The 26,736-nt window shown below is 44.1% G+C and overlaps 1 long non-coding RNA gene and 1 pseudogene across 1 annotated transcript; one reads left to right on the forward strand and one right to left on the reverse strand.

Annotated features, from left to right (window-relative positions):
* Positions 1-528: 528 nt before the first annotated feature.
* Positions 529-7,876, reverse strand: LOC144101650 (uncharacterized). Its single transcript, XR_013308025.1, has 5 exons — positions 7,751-7,876; positions 7,273-7,343; positions 3,300-3,480; positions 899-1,014; positions 529-656 (listed from the first exon to the last, which is right to left on the reverse strand). It is a non-coding gene; the product is annotated as an uncharacterized LOC144101650 (long non-coding RNA).
* A 4,109-nt stretch (positions 7,877-11,985) lies between these two features.
* LOC144122814 (uncharacterized) lies at positions 11,986-14,835 on the forward strand (annotated as a pseudogene).
* The last annotated feature ends 11,901 nt before the right edge of the window (positions 14,836-26,736 follow it).

Raw genomic sequence — 26,736 nt, forward strand, 5'->3', positions numbered from 1 at the left:
TAAAATGAATGTGGTATCAAATATTATCTTGTAGTCTGGTTTACGTAGGTGCAACTGGAAGGTGTATGAATGTAAGACTACAGGAACACAAGAGGGTAGGGGCTTGGCTAGGTGGTTGGGGTAACTCTGCTGTACACTGCACGGGATGTGAAGTCTGCTACCCTTTCCTTTTGGCAACACGCATTTTGGCAGTAAATTCAGAGAGATTAAATGGGAGATTATCGAGGCTAGACACATCTTATGACTCCGTGAAGAATGTGTCTTTTGTCTATCGTGTTAACACACAATGAGTTGGACTACCTCGATCAGGGAAATGTTGAGGGCGATTTTTGACTCATGTTGTCCTGTATGCTTATCTGTAACTACATGGTTTATGGTATTGCTTGGCTTTTTATATATTCCCTGTTCACGCCAATAAACTTTAGTCGCGAGTCAGCACCTGTCTTGTCTCCTTTCTCATCCCTGTCTTTCACGCTGGTGGATTAACCGCAATGGCTCACCTCTGCAGAAATCCAAGGCATGACACTTTCCTCTTCACACTCGTGGTTCAGCGCATAATACGGCAAAGGCTTTTCAATTCCAAGGAAAGTTCATGGCTCCATTGAACACTGCCTCCTGCTTACAAGACACAGAGCAGCAATCATTGTAGATTCTACCTGTGACACAAAGAGCAAAGTTTTAGTTTGAGTTGACTAAACTAGGAAAGCAGCACAATATATCTATAGCCAAATAACTGAACTGAAAGAAATAGAGGGTAGTGTAATAGTGAACACACTGATATATTGCAAGTGAGATATATGCATAATATATTGCAATATCCAACACTGCTACCACTGCCTTAGCCAACTACTTCATAAATAACAATAAATGCAGTATCACAAAAATACTGATAACGTACTATTAGTGCTAATAGTAGCAGTGCAGGTTCCATGAACAAAAAGGGCCCAGTGCTGACTGTCGTTCCCACAGCAGCCTTGTGACCAATGGCCGGTGTATAGGAAAGAGGAGGAATGACTGAAAAGAGAAAGAGCCAGGGGGAAGGAAAATAGGTATAGAAGGGCTTAGGATATCATAGGCAAATAAGGTTGTTTAGACAGTGAGCACAAAATAAACATTACATTATATATCATTGTGCAGAGTGGCAAACTTGATGCCATTTAGCCCAAAATGTTTTCAATAAAGTTATTATAATTATTAATAGAACTGACCGAGTGAAACCATAACAGGGATGAACAAGGAAGTTGTTAATATTCTGGCAGAAATTAAAAGAAGAAAATGGATCTGGCCAGGGCATACAATGCAGAGAATGAATCACCAAGGGTATCTTAGGGCAACAGAATGAATTTGATGAATTTTAATGGCACAAGGGCATCTGTGGCCAAAGAGTGCCTTAGCACAAGTTAATTTCGTCTACTCAAGGTGAAATCAGAGACCCATTTCCCAAGCGTTTCATTCCAGATAAGCTGAGCACCACACCAGGAAACAGCTTGTGCATTGTATCGCAACAAAATGAATTTCACCCTAAGAAAAATACAGCAGGAGATAGCTGATTATAAGCTCACTAGATAAGATTAGGTGATTTCTGATAGTGTGGCATGTAGCTGGTGCAAGACACAGATAATTAAACTGGAAAAGGCCATTGTCCTGAGGTGAATGTAAACTAAGCAATAAGGATAATGAAATTCGCTACACTAGAGCTGTTAAGAATCATCTCAAGTTCCATGCTTCAAGATGATGCAAGTTCGCTCAGTGAAAAAAAATCATAAGTTCACCCAAGAATTGGTATCTTGGCGGTATCAGGCTGCAGGTGCAGATGAATTAATCCTGCCTCAAAGAAGAGCTACATAGAGCACAAAACATTTTAGGCCAGTCCTACACTGACAGCTGTTAATAACTATTCTAAAACTGTTTTTCATTGCACAAACAATAATACCGAGTTTGTGTTGGTCATGTGATTATGTTACTGAGGCTCTCCTAAAAATTCTAGCCAGAGCTAAAATACAAGCTGTCTCAACTAAGTTTTTATATCAACAATGAGAACATAAACACATGCAGATTATTCAAGTAGAAGTTTTATTCTTCATAACGTGCCCTACAAATTTTAAATTATACTGAAAAGTAATAGAGTGGAGTGCTTGTGCCAAAAATACTAAACCTCAACAACAAAGAGAACACAAGATAAAGGCAACAACATATTGCCCAAAATTTAAATGTTTGACAGAACAAGTATGAAAAGAAAACCTCTCCACAACTGGACCAAAACAGCGTGATACCGAGCACACATTTGAAAATTGTTTCATCCAAATCCCCAGTCTGGTGCTCCAGCACTCTTCAGCCAGCATGTCATGAAATGTACCATAGTTCTGGTAGCTGTAAAGAGTATACAGCTGATCCGGCATTTTGATATGTGAACAGTAACCCTCAATGACCACCAGGCTGAATACTTTCAAGAGGCTGTTCTAGTAACAAGACTGCAGTGAAACTCTTAGCAAGTTATGCTGGCGTAATAATGCAAACCGTTAATCTGAGAGTTCGCTACCACGCAACTCTGTAGTAACTCCTAGTGTTGCAATCGAATGAAAAAAAGGACTGCCTATTAAATAAACAAAAGTCAAGAGGCTGCAATGCAAGGCCACGACAGAAGTGCTGCAATACAGCAATAGCGATACAATGTACACTTTAAGCAACACAATGAAACATGATCTTTTATCCTTAATTATCAGAATTTAAATATTAGTTTTCCTTGCTCTCTTGCAAAATTAAGTTTAGATCGTGAAAGCGCTCAAAAAGACAAGTATACAGAAAGAGATTTCCACACAGTGCGCTTACTTCCAGTGTCTTTTTGAGCACATCCACTATCTAAACATGGTAACCCAACTAGTCTAAACGCTGTCGTTATTCCAAAATTAAGCCTTTCACAAAGTGGGAGCCCCTTTCCCCATACGAGGTACACCATAACTAATCCAACACTTTTTTCATGATATGTTTTCTCTGAGAATAAACACTGTTTGAAGATTTTGCAATAGTACTTCTTTTCGATTCTACGAATGAATCATGCAAGTATTCAATGAAATGACCATCTGCCTATCTTGATCATTGCTCAAAATCAGGGTATAATGCACCATGAAGGGCAGGCTCTGCTTGATTTTTATGTTTTCCTAACGAAGCATGTACGTGCAACCCTTCTGCTGGCTTGTATGCAGCAGGTTTGTCTAGCTAGGTGAACTGTGGTTTTGCTATAAAGATGAAATGGTACTTTGGAAGTGAATGGCTTACTAAAATGCATTTAAAATACATACCGGGACTTTAACAGCACCTGGTGTAAGCAACATCAGTGGGGGGACCGCAGGAGTGGCCTAGTGGTCCGAGCATCTGCCTCGCAAGCAGGAGGTGCGGAGTTCGATCCCCAGTGCCACCGGGTAACCAGCGGTGATACAATGGGTCGTTTCAATGGCCAGTTTAAAACTTGAAATAACCATGCTGCAATATATACAAAAAATGATTTGTGTGCTCTCTCTTACATGACATAGTTAATCATATTATAGTGTTGGTAGTACACAAAATGCATGTGTGGAACATATACATGCACTGTTTTTGTTCACATCTTACCTGCTATGTGCTGTTATGGCATGTTATGTGCTGGGAAAGCTACAGATAGTGAGCAGTGTTGTGTTGCAGCCTTTCTTCTGGTGGAATTTGAATCATGTGAGGTGCAGCTGAAAGAAATTGTTTCATACATAAGTATATTTCATGTAACACAACAAAAAGTGCACAGCCCCATCATGAGTTGTGGTTTGAACTAACAGCGAGCTTTCTACTACTCTATTTAACATATGATGCAAGTCAGTGATGCTGGAGGCACAAAACTAAATACTGTGAGGTAACAAGAGCTAATATGGACAATCATGCCTTTAAGAAATATTGTCAATATATATTTTCCTGAATGAACTAAAGTTATCCTTAGAAGCATTCAGAGGAAGATAATTTTGCTAAATGCCTTTTGCCAGAATAGGCCTTTTATGAACCAGTTGCAAATGAAAAGAATAACTTTAAGGCCATGCTATGCATGCTCTAACGCCAAAGTAGTTGCATACAAGCAGTATACTAAGCCCCTAGTTTTATGGTGGGCCTGTACTGCACAATTTTCATGCAAGGTAGTGGAAAGTATGTGCCATGAAACAGACCTCTGCTTGCTGAAACTGGCAAACAAGTACTGGGGTTTTAAGGCAGGAAAGAAGTTACATAGTTCCTTCTGCAGGTTTTGAACTTCAAGTTAGTTATTTGAAAAATATCAATCCCTGAACTGCAATAATTGAAGTTTTTAGCAAATAACATTTCCATTGTAACAGTGGAAACGCTCTTTTATTTGAGGAACGACTTTTCAAAAGCCTGCGTTTCATGGTGGCTGTCAAGTAGCCCTGATAAAGAGAAACCAGTCACGACACACAACCAAGCCCCCGTAGCACATTTTCAACTATACCCTCATGATATAGCTTTAAAGTAAGTGTTAAGCAATACAAATACAAATCCCTTGATTTCCTTCATGATTTATCACTGGTGTATACATACAAAGATAACCGTACAAGATGTGGAGTGCATGGTACAGAGAGAGTAGGCAGATGGTTTCTTGACACTCAAAAAGTGAACAAGGGAAGGAAAAATCTCAGGGTGCTTGCCGTTTCGACAAGACAACTTGTTTTCGTCTGGGGTCAACATATACAGAGGAAACTTAGAATCAAGTACAGGGTTGTCCACTCTTAGTGCGAACACGCGAGCACATGGCTGTGCTCTTTGGGCCACTGTGTCTGACATTGCCACACATCGAAGTGTAACATGACACGAAGCACCACATCCAGGTGCATCTCCTCTTGCGCCATTTTGCAGCGATGAGTGGCTGCGCCGCACACAGTGGACCTCTAAAGAGTGCGGCCATGCGCTCACATGTTTGCACTAAATGTGGCCAGCTCTGTACATTCCGGAATTGGCATAATTATTTGAAAAGGCCTTGCACATGGTCAGAGGTTTCCCAACCCATAAATTCCCCCTCCTTTCCTGCTTTCTTTAATTTATCGTTATACTTTAACCTTACGCCCTGCACCTCCTGACATCACTTCTCGGAACCTTGGCTGCCATACTCCTCCCCCTTCTTTTTGCCTTTTCTCCGAACCTGCCCTCATTTTCTCTTTTTCCTTCAAATTATTTTGCCCCCCCCCCCCTGGTATTTTATTCTGCCATGCTGCTTAATTCCTTTATCCTAGTTTTTTCAGGAAAAGGCAGCCAGCCATACCAAGCCACCTGTTGCGGCTGAACATAAATTCATTCAAGCCCACTATCCACACTCCATACCCCGAGATTCATTTCTACTGAATTGGGCTTTTTTGTTTTCACAGTTTTGCAGGTCAACCGGTTAATCTTCTTTAGCAGCTATCATGCCTGGTCAAGGTTCACGCTCCCCATCGTAACGCCCTTCCAATATCGCACCCTCGTCCCACACAACAGGCCTTTCGCCTCGAAGTGAAAACCTTATTTAAACCCCACCAATGATGAACACTTTGCCAGACAAATACAAGTCCTCGTGTCGAAACGTCGGCAAGCACCCTGAGGCTTTTCTCTTCCTTATTCAGTTTGTGAGATACCAGGGACAGGTGTTCAAGCAGCCATACCACACTAATACCCCTGTCACACGGGCACCGCAAAGGCCTTTGAGAATCATATCCAAAGGCGTAAGGAGTGCAGATACCCGGTACAAATGTTGCGCCTTTGTCGCTAAGGGCCTTGGAGGCGAAGGCGCTCAACCGAGACCTTCGGAGCCCGAAGACGCGGCATTCGAGAAGCTGTGATCGCAGTACCATCCAAAGTCAAAAAGTAAAAGCAATAAAAAAAATAGATAAGCTAATAATGTTTGAAAACATTTTTTTCAAATACGAAAGGTGTGTCTGGCTTTGGTTTTTGTACGGGTGTTTATGTTTTATGTTCAAATTTCAAGACAGTGAAAGTGTTGCGGCAACACCGAGCGCCCATGGTGGCCAAGGCAATACACGTACAAAACCTGCTCCTGCTGATGAGAGTAGCTGTTGCAGTACTTTTAAGGAAGCAATCAGAATAAAAAAATTGTCGAAGCTCAACGAATGAATAGAATACATACACCACTTTAATTTTAGAACACTCACTTCAGCCACCTCAAGTATAGCAGCGGGTGCTAAGCCTGAACGACTTTCACCTTTGGGCTGCACCGTGTAGCTGCATCGCTGCTCCTTTAAGCTTTCGCTCCTTTGGTGAAAAATGGTGCCTTTGCTGGAAAGGCCTTCGAGGAATGCCATGTGACAGGGGTATAAAGCACATTTTTTACTGACACGAAAGACTCAGTGCCTTTAGTTCTGACAACATTCTGAATCATGCTTTGGTGGCTTAGCATATCAAAATACTGGACATGACAAAATCAGCTAATTAGTGAGGGCTATTATTTGCTATAGGTAAAATTATAACATTCTCCTAAAATAATGAAAAGAAACCACCAGCACTGACATCAATGTACAATTTGGCTGTAACATACTGACATGACAATATAGTTACACGTAAATTCCCTTTTTGCACTTCAAAACTGCATGCATTATTTCTAGAAAGTGCGAGAACAGAAGCTCATACATAGTGCCAAAGAAAAGAGTGCATAAAAGTACCACTTATGAGGTGTTTATCGGCAACTGCAATGAGCAAGGCTATGTTAATGGCAATCCAGAGTTATTATGTGTCTTACGAGCGCATGCACTTGGGAGGTGATAGCAGCTGTGGACGCAGCTGTCCATCGCAGTTTTGAGTCTGTCGAGATAACACATGGGGTAAGGTATTCCCTGTTTTGCTGACGAAGGCAAAACCGTCAGCAAGTGGAGTTGCCTTGCTATTCACTGTCAATATCTACTGCTCAAAGTAAAGGAAACTAGGGCATAAAACATACAGCATTTCATATTATGCTTTGGCCAAATGCAGTGAGAATGAAACAGACTAGAGACTTGTCTTATGATGTTTGCACTCTTTACTTTGCACCAGAGGAAAATAAATTGATGTACAGTTGACCTACTGCTTGCCACAGTCCTAGAAGAAATGAATCCAGGTCTCAGAAATTCTACCGAGAGAATACTGATGCTGCATGTGCATTTCTCTGAACTGTTCTGAAATATGCAGAAGTTACCAATTTTTTTACTACCTGATTACATACTGTAATCTTTGCAAGGAATATGAGGTTAACGGACTGGGAAAAAATGTCAGGAATGGTACCTTTGGTACTGGGCACTTGGACAAACAAATGACCCACTGGGCGTCCCCAGGAGCTCTGCTACCAGGCACCCCTAGCAACAGTAGTCAATTTTCCAGATCCAAAGGAGCCATGTGAATGATTGCCGAAAAGCAAAGTTTAAGGACAGCAGATGCATGAACACAAAACAGTTATCCAACTTTGTTTCAGTGTGATAAATGGTTTCAAATCTCTAGACTATATCTGGTAGTACACAAATTATCAGAACACCATCTGCCGCTCAGAATCGTCTCAAAACACATTCGACACGCAGTACCAACATGGACAGTTCGTGCTTAATTGAATCCAAAAGTTTACGCTGATCGACCAATATTACTCTAAATAGAGACAGAAAGCGCATGCACGTTGTACTGATGTTATCGTGAACATAACATGCGACGAGACGCAGGGTTACAATACAAACAAAAAACCGCTTTCAAAATTTGAGAACAAAAGGCTCACCTTCTCACAAGTTCGCCAAACCGGAGACGTTGCCGAGTGGCTGCCGCCAAAGTCACTCGCAATGCACAGAAACAATAAAAATGCAGTGCCACTGACTTTCCTTGAGCAATTCCAGTCGATTGAACTTCCAACTGTTCGCACCGACTACCTCTGCAAGCATATCTAAATGTTAGCGGCGCAGGCCACGCCATTTGCAATTTACGGAGCTACACGGGAAATTCATAGCGCCATTCGCGTATTCGCGCTCAAGCTCACGTCGCTGATGTTGCAAAGGCGCACAACGGCAAAAACATATAAGATGTATTTAATTTTCGGTAGCTTTTTTAGCTGACAACCTGAATCATTTGATATATTGTTTTTCTTTTCGTTGCATGAACGTTATTACCACCAGCGGCAGCGCAGCTTGGCCATGGCTAGCCATGGCGAAGTCGAAGCGCTAGCCGAGCCCGCAGTCGGAAACATGTGCGCAGTTAGCGCAGTGTGGAGTTGAATGAACAGGCGCTATGGAATGGGTTTTTGTTCTTCCGTGTTCGCTGCGTGCGTCCTGCGCGTTGTGTGTCTTTAGTATGTGTGTGTGTATGTGTGTGTGTATGTGTGTGGCCGGAACGCTGCATTGGAGTGTACATACAACAGCTCGCTGTCCCATGCGGCATCGGTGCGTAGTAAAACGATCATGCAGAATGTGCGTTACAATGCCAGTGGCCCTGCACGAAAGAGGAGACTTGAAGCCGACGGAAAAGCTGCTCTCCCTCGTGGGACTGCAAGAACCTGGCGAGTAACAGTCGACGCGCGTTTCGGTGGATGATTCCGTTTACCACGCCAAAAAATTCAGCACTGGCCAACAGCAATGATGAACTGCTGCTGCATCATCACCTGTGTGATGTTTGTGACAAGCTTGTTGGATGTGAACGTGGCCATGAATGGTATTCGCCGAGCAGTGGCCCTCAGGGCGTGGCAACAGTGGATACCTGAAGACGATTACTGTTTGCCCGCGCCCTGGCGCCTCGCATTCAACCGAATGCTTTGGCGTTAATTATTTATATCTGAATTTCACACGTAGTTGGACTTGCAAATATTACAGCGTACAAACGTACCGTCGGAAGAGCACCCTTTTTCATTTTTTTTAGGGAAGGGGTGGGGGAATTACCGTCTGCTCAAATTTAATGTCACTAATATTTTGAGCTTATTTTCTAAACAGGTGCCGTGGTGGCACTGTAAGCAATGCATTTACTGGGCAGAAGTTTATTTTATGTTGTGTTGGCACAAGGTTAATGATTGTCATTGTACTGTGGTGCCATGTTCAAACAAAACACATAATTGTACTCTCTTTGAAGAATGTCTAATGAGGTAATAAATTACTGAGCAGCGAGTATGCACTGTGGTAAATGCGACGAACGTTACTGAATTACTTCACACTTGTCATGTTCTGTTGTCGTTAGTGATTACGTATGCCTTCGTGTCTGCTGCTTTCCAGTGTAGGGGTCGAGAGGCATGTCGAGCTCCACTTAGCAGCTTTTTTTCCTTCCACTCTCTACTGGCCAACGTGGTAAAATAACCTCAACATAATGCGTGATTGCTCAGACCTAGATTAGACTACCATTTCACTTATTTACTCTCAGGGCCAATTGGCATCAAAGAGAGGAGAGCGACTAACATAAATACATGTGTAGGCAGATTAATTAAAATGATTATACACAGCAGACTTGAAGGCATTGGATGCAGTGGTGGACATGACGAAGGCAGAGATGTGACAGCTGGAAACGTAGAAAAGTGGAGATCTGCGTGAGTTTGTACGCGACTTAAGGTGAACGCTAGCAAAAAATTAAGAAGGCGCAGAAGACTGAGGCCAGAGTTAAAACTGTAGTTTAACAGAGGAAAGCACCTCCCAGCAAGCCAAAATGTGCACATGCAAGCAGTTATGTGAACACAGAACATAGAAAATGAAACTCCTTTTTGGACAGAAGGAAAGCTAAGGCACATTGCTTATTGTGATGTTGCTTAAAAAGTGGGCGTCTGGTTGTTGCCCTTCATATCTGGTCCTTCCACACCCAGCAACTGAAATGCCATCAAAAAGGAGCATCTCCAATCACTCTAATTACATGGGAGGTACACATCGCCAGATGTCAGAGGCTTGGCGTCTCATCTTGCAGACTAGCTAGTTTGGCAGATTTAAACTTTACCGCATGTAAGAGGCATGCTGTAGCCTTGAAGGGGAGTATTTCATAAGTGTTACAGCATATTGTACAGTCTGGCATGCTCCGTTATTTACATCACAGTAATATGCTAGCACAGGCTGGAAAGTTTGTAAGTGAACAGAAAAAAACAATGTTCATGCCATATCTTAGCCACATTCTTAGTATTGTATAAAAAGTGCAAATAAGGAATTCCTCATTTCTTTGTCAGCTTTTTCTTTCTGTGCATTGATTTTTTGCAAGTTAGCAAGGTTCTACAGTCTTGTGTGCCTATCGGCTGGCCCCTTGTTTGTCAAAGGTACCGAGTACACAATGGGTCGTGTCAGTGCAAGCTAAGTAAATGATGGATAGAAAATTCGTGCTTTCAGAGTATTTCCAGAAAAAACTGCTGTTATTTCCTACTCAGGATGGGGGAACAGCATCGATGGTGCACATCCTCCTTGTCACTGCAGCAATTATGGCTGCTCGCTGCTTTTTGGTGGTGTTTCATTTATCTGCAGGAAGAGCAGGCATGAATGGGCGGCAATAGGTACCTACTAAATTAAACATTGTATTGAGCAATATGTTGTTGTGTCGGTGCTTTTGTTATCCATGAAGGAGTTGGGGTTTTGATTAATGGTTGTGTAGCAAAGATGTAACTGCTACATTGCACTGCATTCACAGATTTGTTTGCCCATGCTTTTGGTTTACTCAGTTGTTTATTTCCTTACCAAATGGCAGATGGAAATTCGGCTTCAACTTGTGCACTTTCATCATGTTTGCAATGTACTTTCAGCTGGTGTTCAGTTTCACTTTGGAGAAGTTGTCCAACCATTGTCTGTGTCTAAATGTTTTCTAACAGTTGACCTCATTACGCAGCATTTCTCACAGAAAGCAAATGTTGCAGTAACATTTTTATTAAATGTTACTCTATTATGTGGCTAGCAATGTAGCGAAAGATATTTTCATCAAGTCAGCTTTTAGCATTATAGCAAATTAATGCCTTTGTTATTTAACGTTGCTCACAATTTGTACCAATCACTCAACCTTGAAGCAACGTAATGCGTTATCACCCTTCCTCGGCTCTTCATTGTGTTAATCACATTAGACATGCTCACGGTCGTTCGCCGTGCTAGTTTGCGGACATTGTTGGCTAAGAGTAAACCAGACAAATAAAAAATCGGACGTCATGTGATGCCTATAGTCTGCGGGCCAGCAGTTCATCGTGTAAAAGTGGCGTCACATCATAAGCATCTTCTGTTTTTGCTGCCTTTAAGCAAGTTATTAGTGCGGTTGGTGCAACACATAGTCGATGGGGTCAACCGTCCTGTCGTGTTAAGTTTTCCTCCCTTAAATTGAATGTTTAGTATTTTTCCCTGCAACGACTACAGAGGAACACGGACGTTTCCTTCAATACTGGACTGAATATACGGTCATTCCCTACGTTTCATTGAAAGCAGAAGTGGTTCTGTATTTAAAACGTACATAGTCTACGTTATAGGTACGGAATTTTTTTACAGTGTGTGCTGTGCGATGTCTTTGCACGTTAAAGATCCCCAGGTGGTCGAAATTATTCCGGAGCCCTCCACTATGGCCCCTACTTCTTCTTTTCTTCTTTCACGCCCTCTCTTATCTCTTCCCTTACGGCGCGGTTCAGGTGTCCAACGATATATGAGACAGATACTCCGCCATTTCCTTTCCCCAAAAAACCAATTAAAGAAAATAGAGGTGAGTGCGCCATGTGACACATTCAGCGTGGAAGAGGCTACCGCTTCAGGATTTCTTTTCGTTGACATTGAGATCCTTCGAGGCTTCCTACGGGGGTCGGCATTATGCAAGAAATGCGTTATAGGTGACCTTCAGCTTAATGAACAAATTGCTGAGAGGCGTGGAATGGCGTGCACCATGAATGTCTGTTGCGATGAAAGCGGTGCGATGAACTCATTCAAGACATCTAAACGATCACAAAGAGGCTTGTTTGAGGTAAATGAACGGTTTGTTTTTGCGCTACGGACATGTGCAAAGGGACTGCTGGCTGGCCGTGTGATATGCGCTGTTATGAACATGCCTCCGCCGCCTACGGAATTTGCGTCGTACACTGCGCGCATACTTCATGCCACAGCGACAGTTTCTTCACGAACCATCACCCGGACCGTTGACGAGGGGAAGACTGACATGCATGGCAATTCCCAACCACAAGAAATCGCTTCTAATGTGGATGGAACCTGGATGAAGACAGGGTATTCATCCCTACTCGGTGTCGTCACACTCACTTCAGTTGACACAGGCAAGGTGCTAGACTTCGAAGTGGAGACAAAGTTCTGCTATCTGTGTTCGCGAAATCTCCAGACTGACAGCAGCCAAGGCGAGCGCAAAGCAACACACATTGGACCGTCTGGAGGTATGAAAGCTGCGGGTGCTGTGAAGATTTTTGCGTGGTCTGTTGAAAAACAAGGAGTGATGTACAACAAATATATTGGTAACGGGTACAGCAAGGCATACTTTGCTGTGAAAGAAGCAAAACCATATAGCAAAAGACATTGAAAAGCACGAGTGTGTTGGCCATGTGCAAACGCGTATGGGAACCAGGCTTAGAAACCTGAAGACTAGTTTGAAAGTTAAGAAGCTGTCTGATGGACTTCTACTATCTGGGAGAGGCCGTCTCACAGAGAAGGATATTGACTCCCTACAATTTTACCGCCACAAGGACATTCCTGAGAACACTGATAGCTTAGAAAGCATGCGAAAGGCCGTGCGGGAAATCTATATTTAAAAGTTATTCACTTACGAAGAGCCCAACCATGGACTGTGCTCCAAAGGAGCGTCATCATAGTGTCGGTACAACCATGCCCTCACTGAAGGTAATACTGAGTCATATTGCCATAAAAGCACCCTGCCAACTGCTGTTCTAGAAGCAGTCAAGCCAGTGTTCCAGGCTTTATCATCACCAGGCCTCCTGAGCAAGTGTCTCCACGGCAGGACACAAAACACCAACGAGTCAATATATCAGCTGATTTGGTGCCGCTGTCCGAAAACAACATTTGTTGGCACTGACACATTGAAACTTGCCACTTGCGATGCTGTGGCGTACTACAATGACAGCAATCAAGCACAAATCGTTGTTTTGAAAACACTTGGCATCACGCCAAGTGTGTTCTGTACAGTCGGTCTGAACCGGCTTGACAAAGAGCGTGTTGAAAAAGCTGAGTTTTGAAGCTCATGGGAAAGCAAGGAGCATCGCAGAAAAAAGAGAAACATGAAGAAACGCTTTGGGGAAGACGCCAAAAAAGCTAGAAAGTGTGTGTACACTCCTGGCTGGAGCACTTTGAACTGTTGTAGTGCAGGTGCAAACATAAAAATGAGTTTTTCTCGAAATCACTTTTTTCAAATTTTTCGGAACTTGATGTACCTTTTCTGGAACACTATAGAGCCGATTAGGCTGAAATTTTCCCAGATTATACTAATGTCCTTTGCATGTAATCTGAATCTAAATTTCTGAAAAAAGTTACTAAGGTTTATTTAAAAAAAAGATTATTATTTAAGATCCTCCATGGTACGAGACATGTGATGGCAATATTTTTTTTCATTTTATGCGAATGCGGGAAAGCATTTTTTTAAAGGTTCCAGTTAAACCCACTAAGATACGGAGTTATTGTGCAAAATTTCACTGCCACGTTTTTGTTTATTTCCGAGAAAATGTACATTTTATTTTCCATCATACATTAAAATTTGGTTATCAACTGCAAAAAAATATAAAGGGCAGCAGTGAAAAATTTACATGAATTAAGGCCAACGCTGTACCTATTGAGCGCGCAGAATTTCACGCTAATATATAGAATAGTTGTTGAGATATAAAGCTATAACCAAGAGGGCTCCTGCACCCTACCATACTCCTTAATGTTATGTCCTTTAAATTGTATTCAGTCTTGCGCATATGGTTGTGGCTATTATGCATATACTACTGCAAATATAGCCTTGCTTTATTGCTCATTTATATATTGTCTTAATTGCTTATTTAATCTTCAACGTTATTATCCTCACGCATTCCAAGGTATTCTTATTCATCCACTGTCTGTAAGCATTTCTCCCGTGTCCATTTGATCTGCGTTATGTATTAAAGGGGCCATGACATGGTCGCTCTTCACATTGCAGCATTCGGACGTGGTTCCTCCATTCTGCAGTTGATATTTATTCTTAGGTATCGTCAACCATTTGCGGCCACCAAGTTAATAGGTCAGTACATTTCTTCTTGCTTCGCACGTACAGATAACTCGCGACCCGAAATCTGCAGAATACACGCCTTTGTGAGCTCACGTAGCACCTTCAGCAATATTTAAAATAGGCTTCTTGAGCCCCAAGAGTGCTTTTTCTGAAAAAACATTGTCAGTGATGTAGCACATCAGTACTCAGCTAGGATGTGCTAACTAGCAGGTTGGGTAAGGAATATAGCGTATTTAACCTTTTCCCCATTTCTGTTAGGATCCTTAATTATTGAGAGACGCTAACTTACTGTAAATAATACACAAATCAGTTTTTTATACATTCGAAAACGCGGTTACCATCGGTGCTGTGGCCAAACAACTTTTGAATGTTTTTTGGTAGTTTGGTTTTAGAAGTTCTCGAAAGCACCCATATTTTGGCACGATGTAGAATGGAATTTGCCCAGAGCGCCCAGGGTAACCGCGTTTTCGAAATTCAAAATCTGATATGAAGATTACTTACGGTGAGCTACACGCCTCTCAGTAATTACGAAGCTTAACAGTCATAGGAAAAATTTATTCAATATTACTTAAGCAGCGTGCGAATTAACTTTCTTTAACTGTAGTGTATTGCATTAGACCACTCTCAATGTTATGCCGAAAAAAAGCGCTCTTTTAACTCAAAAAGCCTGTTTAAAAAATTGCAGAAAGTTAGTTGAAACAACATGTATAGGTTAAATTTTCAGCCCTATAATATATCGCTGACTTTGCATATGATTTATTTTAATGGCAACAACCGATGGGTCATTGCGCACCGGTAGACTTTACATATCATTCAAGAAATTCTGCCTCGCGTGAGGTATTTCGCTTTAGATGGGATACAGTTTTCATGGATACTTGTGTCCGCTTCACTTTTACCCCCTTTCCTATTCATATTTTTAATGGCAGCAAACCATTGCGCGCCGCAGGACGTTGCTTAAATTTTTTGAGTTGTACGTCTTCGGCGAAGTTCTCTCAAAGTGGAATCGCCATTTTGGAGCGTGTCTTGAGCAGAGCTTTTGTGCTATGGTCGTACAGTCGCAGTAAATTTTTGAAAGGAAACAAAAGTTCCAAAATATTGACACAACGAATAATTTATTTTCAGCCGAACATTTCGAGACCAACTCGGTCCCTTGAAGGGTGACTGAAATGCGAGACCGTAGCAGCAGGGAACGGCCTTCGCTTTCATTCTAAAGTCTACTGAGTGGTATTCACACGGGCGCTGTAATCCCTTTCTAAGTGACGGCGGCTGCTTTCGAGAGTGCACGCGGCAACGCAGCTCCCGGTTTTGCACCGGTGACCGCCGCCGACCGAGGAGGAAACCGTTCGTTCGGCCTGAATATATGTTCAGTCATGGTTCAGTCCCTGTCTCCCCAGGAGATATGGCCTTCGGTGGCTTGCGTGGAGTGCAGCCCGCTGCCATCTTTCTTTTTTGGTTGTTCCCCCTCGGGTTTCTTTTTTTATCTTAACTCCCCTTCTTTCGCGCATCTATACAGTTTCCCCCTTCGTTTTTCTTTTTCGCCACAACCCTTCAAGGGGGTATTGTTTGGGCCCCTTCCTTCCTTTTCGACCCTTCCCCTCTGCCTTAAAACCCGGCCGCTTCGCTGGTCCCCTCCCCCCCACCCCCCCCACCGCAGGGGGGAGTCTGCAGCTTGCAGGTGTTGGTGAGTGGCGACACCACGGGTTCCCGAGCATCCGCAGGGACATCCCCGCAGGGACATAGTGCATCACCACAGACCAGAGCACACGCGCCTAGCCGTGAGTGGCATCGCCGTGTCTGGGGAAAAGGGGATCCTGGTGGCTCAGCCGATGCCGAGCGTTTCGACCTTAAAGGCCCCACGGCGGAGGCAACACACCACTTTGGCCCCAGCTTCCTGTAGACAGCACCTCCGACCTGACCCGACCGGGGGAAATCGGCAGTTGCCTTTTCCTGTGCTCCTCTCCAATTGTTGCTTTCCTATCTTCTTTCTGGCAACTCTCCTGTCTACGCCTCGTTTCCCGGTTTTTTTCCTTTCTTCGTGGGTGGCTAGGGTTAACCTTGTGTGGCCAACTACCCTGAGTTGCGTCATATTTGGTTATAGTTGACGTGTACAGCTGGCGTGGGCAGGACTTGTGTGCAACTTCCTGTCCCGTCCCCTTATTGGGCTCCGTAGTGGGTGGCTGGCACCGTGACTGAAAAACTAAGTTTCTTATTGCTCCCGTTTATTCCAAACCTGATCGCTCACTAAAAACAGGGCGTAACGATGGAGATTTTCAAAAAAAAGAAAAGTGTCATTTCCAAAATTTCATATCAATTATAGCAAAGCTTCAGAAAAACAAGCAAGACTGATTTCCCCGTTCCTGGTAGCAAAGTGATTGACAGATAGCTTGGGCATTGGGTAAAAGGTATCAAAAATGGCAGGTGGCGACTCGCAGCTCGAAATACGTGACACCGTCCAGCCCGCGAAACTTGCAAACATTGTATCGATAGGGGAGATTCCTGTCTCCATCATGTCGCACCGATCTTTGAACACAGTCTGAGGCGTCACATCAGAAATTGATTTTGTCACCTCTCTGAAAAAAAAACGCTTCAAGTCCTTGCCGACCAAGAAGTCATAAATGTTCAGCAGATAAAGATCCGGAAGGATAACAAAGAAATTGGAACGAAACGCCCAAACCTCACTTTGAACGCCAACACACAACCTGAAAGCATTGAAGTCCGGTACATCAAAATAAATGTAAGGCCACATATACCCAACCTAAGCAGATGTTTCAATTCACAGACGTTCGGCCACGGCTCACAGAGTTGTCGCGGCAGCAACACTTGCGCGAAATGCTCTTCGAAGGACCACCAGTGAGATGAATGTGTTTCTACCCTGCGGTGCACAAATTATGAAGGAGACAATGCTGCATACTCCAGGGCTTTTCCGTCCTGGAAGAAAGAAAAAGAAATAATTACTCTGAAAACCGCTGAAAACATTTCCTTCGAGGAAGCAAGAAGGCGATACGCCGAAACAAACAGATTCTCCTTCACTACGAAACCAAACTGCGCCGATTTGGTGCGTGGGCGCGGCGCATCACACCAGTCTTCGGCACCTGTCCAGGCCGCGCGTAGTGGGCCTATGGCAGGGCCATCCGCGCCTCCTGGTGGAGTAGCTGACACTACTCCGCCAACCCCAAAGCAGGCTGCGCAGACCCCCGGGTCAATGGGCCTCAAGAACTCTTCCCTCAGGTCGAAGTCTAACTCAAAAGTAGGCTTACGTCCTGCATGGCCGTCCAGCGCTTCTGCAGAGGCGATAGACACGACCCAGGTCAGCCCCGTGCCGTCCATGTTGGACGGACGGCAGAGGTCCTTGGATCGATCAAAAAATGTGAGGCTCCGAGTCACGGGGACCAATAAAAGTTAATCTATTTTTATCTGCACACAAGCACACAACATTACGATTTCTTTCATAATACACGGGAACTACAGAGGTCTTTTAAATAACTACAACTACATAAAAGACATTTTAAACACAATTTTCCCTATTGCTTTATGTGAGCAGGATACCAATCTAGGCCCTCAGCACGCAAAGCTGCTGACGTAGTATAATGTCTTCCGCCGTGACCGAGAGGGGACGAGCAGACTCTCGGGATGCGTAGGCATCATTGCGCAACCTGGAGTAGCAGCTGGCGAGATCAAACTGAAAACTAGATTCGAAGCCGTAGCAGCCACAGTGGTTGGTAACAAAACCACTACACTTTGTAGCATATATCTGCAACCATATATCGAAGTAACACAACATGAATTAGAGAAACATTTAGAACAGTTACCGGAGACATACTTGATAGTCGGCGATTTTAATGCACACTCTTGATTCTGGGGCAGTGATAAAACCGTTAGCAGAGCTCAAGTTATTGAAGATTTTATACTATCCAACGATATCTGTTTATTCAACACCAATAAACCTACTTATTGCACCGCAAGCTCAATAAAAATGTGTGTTTTAGATTTGCCTTTTAGCTTTCCATCATTTTTAAGCGATTTTAAATGGGATGTTTGAGACTACCCTTGTGGAAACGATCATCTTCCTGGTGAAATCTGCTTGTCATCCCCACCATCATTCACGCCGACAAAACCACGGCGTTGGAAGCTCAATTTAGCAGACTGGCAGCTTTCTAGAACAGAGCTACGTTAGAAAATATTGCGTTAGAAAATCTTAACGTAAATTAAATAAATAAAAAGTTCACAAAGTTTATTCTTGCTGCCACACACTTGGCTATCCCCAGATCTTCGAGAATAGTACAACACAACCATAGAGTGTGGTGAACGCGAGATTGCAAAGAAAGGAAACAAAACGGAGCTTGGGGTATATTTCGCCGATACCCCACACAGAGCTTTATAAACTTTATAAAAGCAAGAGCAAATGCGCGGTACATACGTCGAAATGCCAAAAAATTCATCTTGGGAGCATTGCATTTTCTCGATAAACAGCAAAGTCCCATCGAAAAGATTTTGGAGGCAGTACACGAACTGGATGGTCGCTACCCTCCGTTCACAGTTCCTCTTCTGGCAGCCCCTAATGTACAGGTAAATATCAAAGAACAAGCTGATATATTTGATGACCATTTTTTCGTTGTATCTAGTTCCTCTCACAATACAGAATTATTTTTTAAATATAAAAACACCGCCGAAAAAGAAAGACTGCCGATGAAGGGCAGTGCTCACGAAGCCTATAATAGCCCATTTACACTACAAGAAATTAACAGCGTACTTCCTTCCGGTAAACAGACTGCACCAGGACCAGATGAAGTCCATTATGAAATGCTCGCCCACCTGTCCGAGCCCGCTGCAGACTTGCTTGCGAAATTTTTTAACAAGCTATGATTATCAGGAGAAATACCGGATGCTTGGAAAAAAGCCATTATTGTACCGTTGTTGAAGCCGGGAACGGTACCTACCTCACCTGGCAATTACAGGCCAATAGCCCTAACAAGCGTACCTGCCAAATCCTTTGAAAGCGTCCTCAGCATTAGATTAATGTTTTTATCACAATCCCGTGATCTCCTTGACTCTATCAGTGTGGGTTTAAGAAGACGTGCTCAAGAACCAACCATCTAGCCCACCTACAGAACACAGTCTGAGAAGTATTTATGCGCAAGCAACACTGCCATGCGGTCTTTCTCGATTTGGAGAAAGCCTATGACACCATACAGAGATTTGGCATAATGCGCGACCTTGGAGACCTCGGCATCCGCGGTATAATGCTGAAATGCTGGTGTGCCTTTTTGGCCAACCGTTAATTTCAAGCACGCCTTGGTGCCACTCTTTCTAAGAATTTCATTCAAGAGAACGGCGTGCCTCAGGGGTGCCATGACAAAACATATAGCGCTAATACACCAGAACGTACAAAGATACAACACGAGCGCTAACTTTCAACCGAAGTTTATTCATTGCATGTGAAGTTCTTATACAGGCTGAATATCGCAGAAATACTACCAGGCTATCATGTCGTGAGACACCACATAATACGCACTTACGTTTTATTTACATCGTCAGGGAATTCAATTTTTTTCTTTGAGAGCGAGATAGATGCTGCCCTAACACATTTATCTTTCAGTTTTCGTATCTGTCTGGCTTCTATATTCTCACGTGTATGTTGCTGTTTATTTTTACTGATGTTCTGGCATTCTTTGAAAACTGGATGGCAGTTGAAAGTTAGCGCTCTTGTTGTCTCTTTCTTTGTTCGTCCTGGTTTCTTAGCGCTATATGTTCCGTCATGGCAAACCAACTAGCCCGAATAGCCACTCTGCTCAAGGGTACATTTTAAGCACCACACCTTTTATAGTAAAAATGAGTACCCTAGCAAAACTAATTCCAGTCTATCGTGTATTCAGTCTATGTATACAATCTACAGATTGTTTGCACATCTTCTAGCATTACATCGTGTGAGAGGCAAATACAGCTGACAGTAAATAAACTAAAAACATGGGCACACAAAAACGGTTACAAGTTTTTTACGCAAAAGTCAGTAGCTGTTCTGTTCTCGCTTAGAAGAGGACAGCACACCGATCCCTCCCTCTATCCAAATGAAGCAGCAGTACCAATTAAAGATGAGCACAAATTGTTAGGAATAACTTATGACACAAAGCTCACATTCCTACCTCACATGAACACCCTCAAAAAGAAAGCTTTTAAATCTCTGAATATGCTAAATGTACTTTCAAGAAAACACTAGGGTTCCGATAGGATTTGTATATTACAGATTCATCGGTTTCTAGTACGCTCTACTATAAATTATGGATGCATAGTTTACGGATCAGTGTGGCAATCGTATCTTGAACGGCTGGATTCAGAATATAATTTAGGTTTGCGTCTTTCCACCGGTGCATACAGGACGTCACCCATAAACAGTCTTTATCTGGAAACTAACGAACCATCACTTACAGACACAAGAACCATGCTCACATTCTCGTACGTTTTAAAAATCCGTTCACTACCTAAACTTATCTGTCACCAAATAGTCACAAAGTGCCCATCTAAACAACAAACCATTACCTATAAGACCACTTCTCCTGCGTTTTGATGATATGTGCGAAAACATCGGCGTAATGAATGCATTAGCTGGCATTGCTCGAAGCCGAGGTCCGCTGCCTCCATGGTACAATATTACGGCAATCTGTGACCCCACTCTTACACATTTCCGAAAAATACAACCTCCACAGCAATATGTAATACAAGAATACCGTGCCCTTGAAGAAACATACAGTAGTTTTACAGAATTTTATACTGATGCATCAAAAACAGATAGTTGCGTAGGAAGCGCAGTGGCGCGAGGGAATTTCGGCGGAAACTGTAAGACGACCACAGTGTTCCTCCATCTTCACCGTGGAGTGCTACGCATTATTTGTGAGAACCTCAAAAATGCTATTATTTACACAGACTCCTTAAGTGTACTTACAGCTCTTCATTCCAAAAATGCAAGCACCCCTCTAATTGGTCACATCATACACAACATAGTAACTGCCGCACCTCAAGGACAAAATATAAAACTGTGTGGGGTCCCGATTCATGTGGCAATAAAAGTCAATGAGAGAGCAGTGTGTGCTGCTAAAGCTCGTGGCAAGGAAATAAAAAATTAAATATACTGTTTAATGATTGCATGAAATTAGTGGCAGGGAGACTAAAAAAATGACAGTCGGCTTGGAACAATGAAGTAAATAATAAACTACATTTAGTAAAACCAGCTTTAGGTGAATTTAAGTCGTGTGTGCACCAAGAACGTTTCAAGTAAGTGATCTTATTTCGTCTCCGAATAGGCCACACGCACTTACGCAAAACTTCCTAAGAACAAAAGAAGACAAACATGTGTGCCAAGAATGCGGAGATGAGCTCGCGGTTAACCACATTTTATTCTCTTCTGTGAAGCTGGAAAACTAAGAAAAAACTATTTTACTCAACTTTATAATGAATGCATTCCTTTTCATCCAACACTGCTCTTAGATCATAATGCCATTTTTAACATACCTTCTATTTTTAGATTTTAAAAGAAGTAGCCTTGCTTGAAAAACTGTAAATTTTGAACCACTGCCTCGCTTTATTGCATATACACCTTCAGCCCGTTTCTCATCCTCGAGAAGAAGGCTCAGGTCTTTCTTTGATTGGTTGCAAGCCTCAGGCTCCTTGCCCAGCCAAGGATAGCCGCTGGGGCTACCTAACCTTATTTAAGGCTTTTACAGTTAGCCTTTTCCAAATTTCTTCCCCTATGGTATTAATAGACAGTACAATATTTTAGGCCATCTACACCGTCGACAATATTTCCCATTTGTAAACATTCTGCATGAAAATTATTCTATACCTTGAGCCTGGACCATGATGGCCTATGTGCCATAAAACCCAACACAGCGCAACACAACGCTTCGCTGGTCGTCTCGACGGCTCCCTGCTGCCCATGTGAATCGTCCAAGAGCAGGGGCGGTTCCCATCTACCTTGGTGTGGAACAGGAGTGGCTCCCATCTACCGTTAGGCAAATTTGATATGTGTGTTTAAAATTCGCTCTGGTTCTTGGGCATAAGTGACAGGTTGGAGATTTCTCCCCTGTTGGTATGAGAGAGAGTAGGAAAGGCAATGACATCGTGGCGGTTTGTAATCCGTGTAAATACCACCTGCTCAGTTTTGGTCAGGGAACGGTGAGGAGGGGAAAAGGAGGATGGATGGATGGGTAGAAACAACTTTTATTAGAAGATAAGAAAGAAAAAGGAAACAAAATCTTCCAGGGTGGTCTCCCACTACTCCAGGAGTCCAAGGGCTTGTCACTCACATAAGGCCCGATCCACCAGCCATTTCTGGCCGGCGGGCTGAGCGGTTCGTGAAGCAGCCTCCCAGGAAGAATGAGTGGGATTGGGGTGAAGAACATGGCCCTGAAGCAATAGGCCACCGTCATTCATTAGGTCGACAACGATGTAGACTACGGTAATTTTGAGGAAAGCAAAGGTGCAGAACTGGCTCAGTCGCCTGAATTGCGCCTTGAGGTACGTGGCGTTGGTGTCAATGTTCAAAAGCCGTGCTTTCGCTCAATATTACCCGCCGCGGTGGCTCAGTGGTTAGGCCGCTCGACTACTGATCCGGAGTTCCCGGGTTCGAACCCTACCGTGGCGGCTCCGTTTTTATGGAGGAAAAACGCTAAGGTGGTGGTGAAAACATTTATTCAGAACGGACAGGAGATGTTTGGATCAGCCCGTAAGGGACCGATCTTTACAAACCCTAGGTGGAGGTCCCTAGTTTGGGTCCCCAGTGGCGGTAGCCGCCGCACGGGCGCGCCCGACTAAGGCTTGTTGGGCCTGTAAGTCATGGCAGCCGAGCAGGTTCGCCTCCCAGTCCTCCCGGGTTGGGTTGGGGATGGAGGGAATGGCCGGGTTGGAGGGGCAGGCCCACACCATGTGATAGGTGTCCGAAGACACCGCGCTACAGTGCGAGCAGTTGCCGCTAAGGGAGGGGTCGAAATGTTTTAGGGCTGCCGGGCACAGTAATGTATTGGTGAAGAGGCGGAGAAGGAGGCGCTCATCCGCCTTCTTGAGGCCTTTACATAGGCTAGGGTAAAGGCGATGGCTATCTTGATAGTAGGTTGCGATATTTTTGAACGTATAGACCGGATTAACATCGGGTTCCTGATCAGGGGAGGAGGAGAAAACAGCACGGTGAGAGAGAGCGCGGGCGGCTGTGTCTGCTGCCTCGTTTCCTGCCAATCCCTGATGAGCAGGGGCCCATATGAGGTGCCGGTGTGCGGGGTCCGTATCACGTATGCAATTTTGGTATATTCGATAGGCTAGGAAGGAAGTGCAGCCTTGTTCGACGTTCCGACAGGACCCTCGCGAGTCGGTGATTGTGTATTTTGAATGGGAATGTGAGGCAGCGAGAGCAATCGCGACCTCTTCTGCTTGTGTTGCACTGCGGGCTCTGAAAGTGAGGCCGTTAACTGTGTTGCTGTTTTGAACTACCGCGGCCGTGTACCATCCCCCGTGGTGAGGGCCGGAGGCGTCCACGTAGTATACACCTGTTTTGTTGCCATAATATTGGGCTAGCGCTTCCGCTCGTGCCAGGCGCCGACCATTATGGTCTTCATGTGACATGTTTGCTGGAAAAGGCCGCACGTGGAGGGCACGTCTCCACAGTTCCGGGATTTGAAACCTGTCTTTCATTGGAGGGGTGTGTGGGATATGGAGTCGAGCAAGAAGGCGGCGACCCGACTCCGTAAGCGACAAGCGCGTGTACTGGTTTGTAAGGTGCGCCTCCCGGAGCTCCCGGAAAGTATTCACCACACCAAGGGCCATAAGCCGACTGTTTGAAGTAGTGATGGGGAGGTCAAGGGCACGTTTAACAATTTTGCGAAGGATGACCTCAAGGGCGTCCTCCTCTTGTTTCCGTAGGTGGAGATAAGGAGTCGAATAGAGAATTCGACTAGTTACGAAGACGTTTGCCAGCCGCAAGGCATCCTTACTTCGTAACCCCCCGCGTTTGTTGGAAACCCTGCGGACCATGCGGCCCATCTGGTCCCCCACCTTACGGAGTTTGGCCAATGTAGTGTCTGGCCGCCTGTGTTTGAAGGTGGTCGAAATTATTCCGGAGCCCTCCACTACGGTACCTCTTCTTCCTTTCTTCTTTCACTCCCTCCTTTATCCCTTCCCTTACGACGCGGTTCAGGTGTCCAACGATATATGAGAAAGATACTGCGCCATTTCCTTTTCCCAAAAACCAATTATTATTATTATTACTCAATATTCTGGCTCAGCAAAGCCAAACGTCCAGGAAATGGTTTTATTAAAATAATAGTAAAACGGAAGGAAAAGATTTTTTATAGCCGCGACATCTGCCATCAGTATTGAAGAGCCTGAGCTGGGGCAGCGGAAATAATGGACAGCAGGCAGAATGGAGAATTGAAATGAAATAGGTGAGGGGACAGGAAGACAGGATAGGGGGAGAGGTAATATACACAATCCATGTACAAAATAAGAAATGTGTATAGGTTGCGCGCGTGATTAGTTCATGATGGAGCAATGAAAACATACGCGCACAGCACTATCTTGACTACAACTGGAGTGGGGCTTCCAGTTGTTAATAGTCCACGGTAGCACTCGCGGAGCGTTTGGTCACTGCGTGTAACTGCCTGACGGAGAACATACGGGAGTTCAAGCCCTTCTGTTCGAGGAATGCACAGAGTAACACCAACGAGACATTTTTTTTTTGCCACTGCCATCCTCCACTCCCTTCTTGAGCCATTCCTTCAAGGCGCTATTTGGGTGTCCACCGCAAGTGTCAGTTACTACGTCTTTCTCCCCCCCCCCCCACCCCCCTCGCTACTGCAAACCGCTGCATGTTTCTTTCGTAGCGAAAGCTACACTCGGCTAGTCAGCGGCGCATTTCGAGTAAGAGTCTCTAGTCACTACTGCGCATGCGCCACTAGTTTCAGTGAGCCTCAGGTGTTCCGCCGCTCCGACGCAGTTTTCCTGAAAACCTACTTTTCAATTTCCTCTTGCCCCGCCGCGGTGGCTCAGTGGTTAGGGCGCTCGACTACTGATCCGGAGTTCCCGGGTTCGAACCCGACCGCGGCGGCTGCGTTTTTATGGAGGAAAAACGCTAAGGCGCCCGTGTGCTGTGCGATGTCAGTGCACGTTAAAGATCCCCAGGTGGTCGAAATTATTCCGGAGCCCTCCACTACGGCACCTCTCTCTTCCTTTCTTCTTTCACTCCCTCCTTTACCCTTCCCTTACGGCGCGGTTCAGGTGTCCAACGATATATGAGACAGATACTGCGCCATTTCCTTTCCCCCCCAAAACCAATTATTATTATTATTATTATTATTAATTTCCTCTTCCTTCATGTCTTCTTTCCCTCCCTCTCTGTCCCTTCACTTACGGGGCGGTTCGGGTGCCCACGAAATATGTGAGACAGTTAGTGCGCCATTTTTTCCCTCAAAACCAAACAAAACAAGTGAGCCACCGGCGTTGACAACACTGTAGAGGCCAGTCATTAATTGTCACGAAAGGGAATGCGAACAACTCGCTCCCTGTGTCAGTGGATACCTCAATCTCGCTTTCATTGTAGTGGCGTTGGTGTAAAACATTTAAAATTGGCTTTTGGGGAAAGGAAATGGTGCAGTATCGGTCTCGCATCTCGGCGGGCACCTGAACCGGGCCGAAATGGAATAGATCAAGGAGGGTCCGAGAGCAAAAGGAAGAAAGAGGTGTCGTAGTGGATGTTTCCGCCATAATTTCGGCCACCTGGGGATCGTTACCGTGCGCTGATATCGCACAGCACACGGGCGCGTTTGTGTTTCGCCTCCATCGAAACGCTACCGCTGCGGTCGGGTTTGATCCCGGGTACACAGGATCAGCAGCCGAGCGCTCTAACCACTAAGCCACCTGGGCGGGTTGGCCTTGATGTCCTACTGGAAATAATTCTGAGGGCATATAAGACGGCTTGCCTGCAAGAATGCGAAAACATAGAACTTTATAAAAGTTATTTTCCACGGAGCGCGTTGGCAATTTTATTTGTATAATATTTGATTTCCTGGTTTTATCCTTTTGTTTCTTTTTTATTAGTTCTGTCTTTGTATTTTTATTTTTCTTACGTTTAAATTATGTTCATTTTCTTCATACTTTGTTTCGCTTTTTATTCTTTCTAGCTTTCTATTCCTATTTTTGTTCGTCGTTCATTTTTATTTTACTTTTATTTTAACTTTTCATTTACTTTTGTCTTCTTTTTCATTTTTCATTTTAATTTTTATTTTACTTTTCAGTTTTTATTTGCTCTTCTTTACTAATTACAAATTAATACCTAATTCCTGAGTAATGCCTAATTACTAATCTTTCATTACTTAGTAATTGCTGAAAGTATATGGGTTGTAGCAATCACGCCATTGATGACGTTATAGCGTGATAGATTCTGCTTTGATTGCGTTCCCCTCACTGGATAGGCAGCGCGCCAACCCTGCCACCCTGGCAGGTGGCAGTTGAGGGGCTTTTTTTTTAAAAATGTGCAATCAGGCATAAGGTGAAAGGCGAAGGAAGGCGCGGAATATAAAAAAGAAGGATGATCACGAGAGGTCGGTCACCCAATGA

The sequence above is a fragment of the Amblyomma americanum genome, chromosome 1, assembly GCF_052857255.1.
Source record: "Amblyomma americanum isolate KBUSLIRL-KWMA chromosome 1, ASM5285725v1, whole genome shotgun sequence".
Classification (NCBI taxonomy): domain Eukaryota; kingdom Metazoa; phylum Arthropoda; class Arachnida; order Ixodida; family Ixodidae; genus Amblyomma; species Amblyomma americanum.